The 7,500-nt window shown below is 48.5% G+C and overlaps 1 protein-coding gene across 4 annotated transcripts in view; it reads left to right on the top strand.

Annotated features, from left to right (window-relative positions):
- Positions 1-7,500, top strand: part of creb5b (cAMP responsive element binding protein 5b) — a 117,669-nt gene that overhangs the window by 41,597 nt on the left and 68,572 nt on the right. The gene's annotated exons all lie outside the window — the stretch shown is intronic.

Below are 7,500 nucleotides of genomic sequence, written 5' to 3' on the forward strand. Positions count from 1 at the left end.
TATTTAAGACGTGCTATATGTGAAGAGTCTGCCTGTGCTCAATACCTCATTAACTCATTTTGGATATAAAATAAATAAATTCAGTTTTTGGTGAAAAGCTGGAGGCTGTGCCATGACAGGCTTTTTGTCAAATCTGGTTATTATATAACCAGCCAGTTATGCACAAGCTCCGACTTGGGCCACTGTCTACCTGCCGTCCGTAGTTTTGGCCTCTGCGATCGTAGGGTGTAACATATAGGCGTTAATTGGTGTAATTAATACTTCTATGCCAGTGGGGTTTCAATGCTGTTCATATCAAGGCCCATTATTTATTAAGCATTTAAGCCACGCACCATATTTAATGATGTGTATATATGTGTGTTTTTAATATGCATTTTCTCTGCATTTCTCTATTCACATAATTTCAGCCAGGTGTATACACAGTGCACCTACACACATTCGTCATGGTTTTTGAGATAGAACATACGGTATCCCTGATCCGTTAAAGTCGCAAACAAAAGCTCCGCAAAGTCCTCCAAAGCTGTCGAGTCAACAGATGAGCCTCAGTCCTGTCTAGTCTCTGCACTGAAAAAAGAGTGGGAGTGTTTGAGCCGGGAGAAATGTCTTAATTTATCAGAGCAGCCAGCATGAAAGTGGAGTTTAAATCCAGGAGAAGTGCTGTCAGCTCAGTGAAGGTGCTTTTTCTCTCTCCTGCTGGCTGTGTTTTCAGTGTGTGCGTGTGTGTGTGTGTGTGTGTGTGTGTGTGTGTGTGCTGGTGACAGCTGCGGTGTGTTTTTGGTTTGCGTGCGTGCGTGCGTGCGTGCGTGCGTGCGTGCGTGCGTGCGTGCGTGCGTGCGTGCGTGCGTGCGTGCGTGCGGGTGACAGCGGTGGTGTGTGTTCTGTGCCAGGCAGCCACAGGTGAGCGAGGGGGGAGGGGTGGAGGGGGGGGGGGGGGGGGGACCTTCAAAGAAGCTCTTTCTTCTGTAGCTAGGCCAGGGATTGGCCCACACCCCTGCAGTGTTGATTTATTTATTTATTTTTCCCCCAATACATTTTTAATCCCACGATTGTTGTAACCCATTTTTTTTCCACCCAGTGTCAATAATTTGTCTAGTGTAATCCTGGGCGCTATACACTCCCTCTGCCAACCTGGGGGGAGAGCAATAAGACCTCATGCTTCCTTCAATGCATGAGGAGTCCAAGCCGCTTCTTTTCACCTGACAGGTAGCCGATGTGCTGTACAAGCTCACGTTGTAGATCTGCTGTTTTCAGAGCGCAACACCCATAAGCACAAACCATAACCAGCTGAATGGTTAGCAGCATGTTATAGCTCGTCTTCATGCAGTGACATATTTTATTGGCCCGTGCTGCGATCTGTAATGCTTATACACTACAGGCTGCTTTTACTTTGCAGGACAGTCAGGACAAGCGACAGGCCGATATAGCAGCTTCTTTGTTACAACCTAACCTAACGTTTTAGTGAGATGTTTTTTCTTTTTTACGGCGTGGCTATGCAATACGCTGGGTGTTTGCACGAGAGTTGGTCCTGTCTGTGGTTCCAGGGCTAATCTCAGCACCACATGTGTTCACATGTGTTTTATCCCTTTTTTGAGGGGCGCTATAGCACCTCCTATGGCCAGTTTTGTGTGTCTGTTTGTACCCCAGCGATGGTGTGATTGTCTGAGCAATGTGTGTATAATACCCCATAGTGATGATTTGATTGGCTGAGCAATGTGTGTATATACCCCATAGCGATGATTTGATTGGCTGAGCAATGTTTGTATAATACCCCAGGCCATAGCGATGATTTGATTGGCTGAGCAATGTGTGTATATACCCCATAGCTATGATTTGATTGGCTGAGCACAGAATGTGATGGATGATGATGTATGTATGATGTAAGAGTAATCTAGTAAGAGAGTAATGACACTCCCGTTGACTCTCGTTGTAACAATGTAATGCGGAAGTGTTCATTCTATCTCAACGGGATAGTTCCAGCCATAGGAGGAATAGTTCCAGCCATAGGAGGAAGTGCTCATTATATCTCAACGGGATAGTTCCAGCCATAGGAGCAATGTTTGGAACTATCGCCCATGATAGGTACCCGCTTTGCGGCGAGATCAAAGCGTGTCACCACTGACTGACTGAGCACACCTCACTTCATTATTTTTATACCCATTTGAATATCAACTTTAACTTGTATTTATGGGAGTCAGTGTGTGGTTCTCTGATCTCCCACCATACTACAGTAGATACACCATAGACAGGCTGGCCGTATGATATCCACGTTAGGAGCTGGGGCTGATCCAGTGTGATCCCCAGATTCTGTTCACTGAGCTCATGTCTTGTTTTTTTTCGTTTTACCTCAGTGGGATAAGCACCCTGCTTCGCATCACTCACAGTTACACACACATGTATACTCACGAATGTGCACATTCACGTACACACACACACACACGCACACACACACACGCACACACACGCACACACACACACACACACACAAGCATACACACGCTCACTCCTCCAGTACAGTTGGCGGAGCACCAGCTCCTCTAGAGCGGCTGGCTGGGGGATTATGTGCTATGCTCAAGGGCACTTAGACAGTTATTGCTAAAGTAAGAGCTCGGCATTCTTTATTCCTTCCAAAAGCTCCAGATTTCCCCCCCATCCGTCCGTCCGTCCGTCCGCAGTCCGCACGTCTTTTCTTTTGTAAACTTGTTTTATAGCTCAAGGTATAATCTCTCTCTCTCTCTCCGATCTCTCACCGCGAGTCCGAATTATATATACGGAGCGAGAAAGCAGGACTCGCGTGAAGCGAGAGAGAGAGAGCCTGCATGGTCGTCGCATATGTGCACATTATGTTAACCTTCATTGTACTTCCATGCCCCCCCCCCCCCTCCCCCCCCCCCCCCCCCCGGCCCAGCATGTGGAAATGTTTGCATTCGCAGCATTGCTCACATGTCACGACGCGCCGCTCAATGAGTGTGATTGTGATAAATTGGAGCGTGGGACGGGAGCGACTCGCAGTCGGGGAGGACGGTATAACGTTTTCGCATGTTTTTGCCTGTGTGTGTGTGTGTGTGTGTGCGTTCGTGTGTGCGTGCGTGTGTGTGTGTGTGAGTGCGTGTGCGTGCGTGTGTGTGTGTGTGTGTGTGTGTGTGAGTGTGTGTGTGTGTGTGTGTGTGTGTGTGTGTGTGTGTGTGTGTGTGTGTGTGTGTGTGTGTGTGTGTGTGTGTGTGAGTGTGTGTGTGTGTGTGTGTGTGTGTGTGTGTGTGTGTGTGTGTGTGCGTGCGTGCGTGCGTGCGTGCGTGCGTGCGTGTGTGTGTGTGTGTGTGTGTGTGTGTGTGTGTGTGTGTGTGTGTGTGTGTGTGTGTGTGTGTGTGTGTGTGTGTGTGCGTGTGCGTGTGCGTGTGTGTGTGTGTGTGCAGCAATCTAAATGTCTGGGGCATAAATGCTATGCACATTTAGCCGCCCTGCATGGGAAAATACAGGTATTTATTCAGGTGGGGTCTGTTGGAAGGGGGGGGGGGGGTTTGGAGGGAGGGGGGGGCGGTGGGAGGGGGGGGGGGGGTTCTGCTGCCTGCATGCTGCTGCCTTATTGCACCTCCCTCCCTCCCTCCCTCCTCCACTCCCCATCTGGCCGTCATTACCCAAATCACATGCTATGATGTGGTCAATTGATGACACTGACCCGTTTAGCATGGGGGGGGGGGGGGGGCGGGAGGGGGGGCTGGGGGGTTATTCTGATTGGCACTAATAGGTGAAAGTGTGATTGTAATGGATTTGTGTCCGAATTGATCCTGATGATAATGGTTATTGCCAATAGTGCCGGACAAAGCTATGGTCAGGCTAGGGCAGGGTCGCATTTTGTCGGTTGGGTATGATGGGTATCCTCCATGCCCCCCCCCCCCTGCATTTTTTAATTGCCAGTGTGTGTGAACATGTTTTATAGTTGATAAGTTTTACATGAATGCTTTTTTTAAAATAATAATGTCACAATTGAATTAAAAGAAAAGTTAAAAGTATGTTAACCACATTAACCCTGGTGTCGAATTTGATTAAAAAAAAAGAAATAAAGTCAAAATAGTGAAAATAGCCCATTTACAAGCTCACAACGTGTCACATCGCGCCATGTTGTGAGTTTGTAGATTGCTGTTTTCACTGTTTTGATTTTCATACCACAAAATATACAGTATAGGGACGTATAAGTTAATAGCCCACCCCGATCCCAAACCTGTCAATTGTTCTGCCCCGTAAGTTTGTGCTTCCCAAAACATTGACGGTTCCCAAAGGAAGTTTTCATATTTTCAGTCCAACTTTTCCTCGTGGAAAAGTGGCGATATTTTACTCAACACACTTTTTCTGCCATAATTAGGAGGAGATGAGAGGAGAATATCTGACTCCAGGTCTTAGGGTTACATGGGTGTGTTTAAATACCGACCTGGTCAGTCTGTTAATGAAATGTATGTAAGATCACAGACATTCTATAGGGCTATCATACCAATATTGAAAAGGTGATTTATTAGGAAAGCCAGACAATAATGCCAGACATTATTCTCTGCTGCTATAGGAGCGTCACAGAAAATGCGAAACAAAGAGTCACTTGTCCAAAAAAAGGACAAGATGTATTACTTGTCCCGGACAACAGGACAAGCCTCACCGTCAAGCCCTGACTCACCGTATACACACACATGTAAGGTTACGCGGCGCAGCAGCAACGCAGCTGTAAGCCTGCATGTGTTCTTGACAAGCATCGGGGAGTTTGGTGGTGGTGGCAGTTGTATATAAAAAGGGTGACGTCACCCATGCATAGCCCCGTGCAGATGGAGTGTCCTGGCCTGGTTCTGTTGTGTTGTGTTGTGTTGTGTTGGGAGGCTCTGCCTGGGCCAACAGGACTGCTGTCGGTGGTTTTGAGCGCGGCCCGTGAGCCAACTAATCCTTCCGAGTGATTTATCCCATTTTGGGCCGGGAACCCCTTTTGGTGTTAGCATTATGTTATGCTTTAGCTATTGAAAAATAGCAGATCTACAAGCTCATAGCGCGCCACCGAGTGGCGCGCTACGAGCTTGTAGGTGTGCTATTTTTGAAAAATCAAAGAGCCACTGACATAGAAACATGGCTTTTTCAGAAAACTGTCAGGATGTAGAGAAGACATGTTTAGAATCTGATCTCAGGTCAAAATGGGTTATTGACGCCGCCGGCGAGTGCCGGGACCGGGCCGGGCCGGGGGCGGCTGGCCGTCAGTCCGCACATGCTTTAGTGGTTAGCGAAGGGAGGGCTTCTCCCGCCGGGGGCTCCCCCCCCCCCCCCCCCCCCTCCCCACCGGCATCTTGTTGTCAGGAGGCATGTTGTGTGACAAAAACACTGCCGTCGCTCGCGTTGCGTCACACCGTATCATCTGCACCCGAGCGACCCCCTCAACTTTTAAACCGGTACACAATGTTCCACACGTGTGTGTGTGTGTGTGTGTGTGTGTGTGTGTGTGTGTGTGTGTGTGTGTGTGTGTGTGTGTGTGTGTGTGTGTGTGTGTGTGTGTGTGTGTGTGTGTGTGTGTGTGTGTGTGTGTGTGTGTGTGTACCACGGAGGACACAGAGGTTACCGTGATGACAGGAGACGTGCATGTCAGTCAGGCCCGTGTTGTTGTTGTTGTAAGCGGCTATACAGGCTAACATGCTCGTCCAAAGAAATCTCACATTTCCCTGCAAGAGTGTCAGGAATTCCACTGCCTGCAGTGTGTTGCCGCCAGCTGTATTGTTTTGTTTGAGTGAGTGTGACTATGAACTCCCTTGATTGAATCCTGACAGTATGCTTTCCTGATGTGCCTCGTCTAGAGCAGCTGCGTTCCGTGATTCTGAACGGTCACTGCGGCGCTGCTCAGTCTGGACAGAGGCCTTTTGACTCGCGTTTCATAACGTCGACTGTTACGTCGTCACGTTGTTGCTGATATACGTCATCAGCCGGCGCCACTCTGTCCAAAAAAACAGCGCAGTTCGGTAAAAACAATTCAGTAGTCCACTGTCAGATTCAGTAGTACAGAAAAAAATGACGGCTGTGTGGTGAGGGGTTAGTTTAGTGAATGATAAGGGGACGTCGCAGGACAACAGCAGTAGCTGTGTGGGGTGAGTTTAGTGAACGATAAGGGGACGTTGCAGGACAACAGCAGTAGCTGTGTGGGGTGAGTTTAGTGAACGATAAGGGGACGTCGCAGGACAACAGCAGTAGCTGTGTGGGGTGAGTTTAGTGAACGATAAGGGGACGTTGCAGGACAACAGCAGTAGCTGTGTGGGGTGAGTTTAGTGAACGATAAGGGGACGTCGCAGGACAACAGCAGTAGCTGTGTGGGGTGAGTTTAGTGAACGATAAGGGGACGTTGCAGGACAACAGCAATAGCTGTGTGGGGTGAGTTTAGTGAACGATAAGGGGACGTTGCAGGACAACAGCAATAGCTGTGTGGGGTGAGTTTAGTGAACGATAAGGGGACGTCGCAGGACAACAGCAGTAGCTGTGTGGGGTGAGTTTAGTGAACGATAAGGGGACGTTGCAGGACAACAGCAATAGCTGTGTGGGGTGAGTTTAGTGAACGATAAGGGGACGTTGCAGGACAACAGCAATAGCTGTGTGGGGTGAGTTTAGTGAACGATAAGGGGACGTTGCAGGACAACAGCAATAGCTGTGTGGGGTGAGTTTAGTGAATGATAAGGGGACGTTGCAGGACAACAGCAGTAGCTGTGTGGGGTGAGTTTAGTGAATGATAAGGGGACGTCGCAGGACAACAGCAGTAGCTGTGTGGGGTGAGTTTAGTGAATGATAAGGGGACCTTGATAGGGTTTGTTAGTTTAACCCTGACAGTGTGGATCCAGAAGGACCAGTAAGGGTCCATTTGGTTCTAATATGTCTACATAGAGTTTCAGAGTGACCCTATATATACCCATAAGAGTCCAATAGGCTCTATGCACACACATAATAACTCTTCCTATATCCGACACCTTCCCTATACTTCCTTCACAGGTGTTACCGATGATACTAATGAAGGCTCTGTTCCATTCTGTGTCAAACAGAAGTCAGGGTGCTGCTATCGTGCGTGTTGGCTCACTGGAAACACTACTACACCAGTGGGTCCTCAACGTGTCCTTGAGTGGGTTCCAAATGGCCCCGCTCACGGGTGTGAAATTCCGACCGTGTACAAATGGAACCAAATGGTAACTCTTAGTCCATTTGGTTCCATCTGTATATACTCTCAGAGTTACATGGGAGTCCTTGAAATTAAAACCATCCGTGGTCTGAGGACCAGTGTACACTAAATGGAACAGAGCCTTAATTAGAATCATCGGTAACACCTGTGAAGGGAGTATATAGGGAAGGGCCCCCGGAAGTAGTCATTTAGCTGCATGGGGACCTATACTGGAACCCCCTCAAGGGGGGGAAAAACACCAAAGGGGACATTTCACCGTCTATACTCTGCAGCGTAGAGAAAAACCGTAGAGTCGCTATAAAACGCACAACCGATAAAACCCCACC

The sequence above is a fragment of the Protomyctophum parallelum genome (assembly GCF_964188405.1).
Source record: "Protomyctophum parallelum genome assembly, chromosome: 3".
Classification (NCBI taxonomy): domain Eukaryota; kingdom Metazoa; phylum Chordata; class Actinopteri; order Myctophiformes; family Myctophidae; genus Protomyctophum; species Protomyctophum parallelum.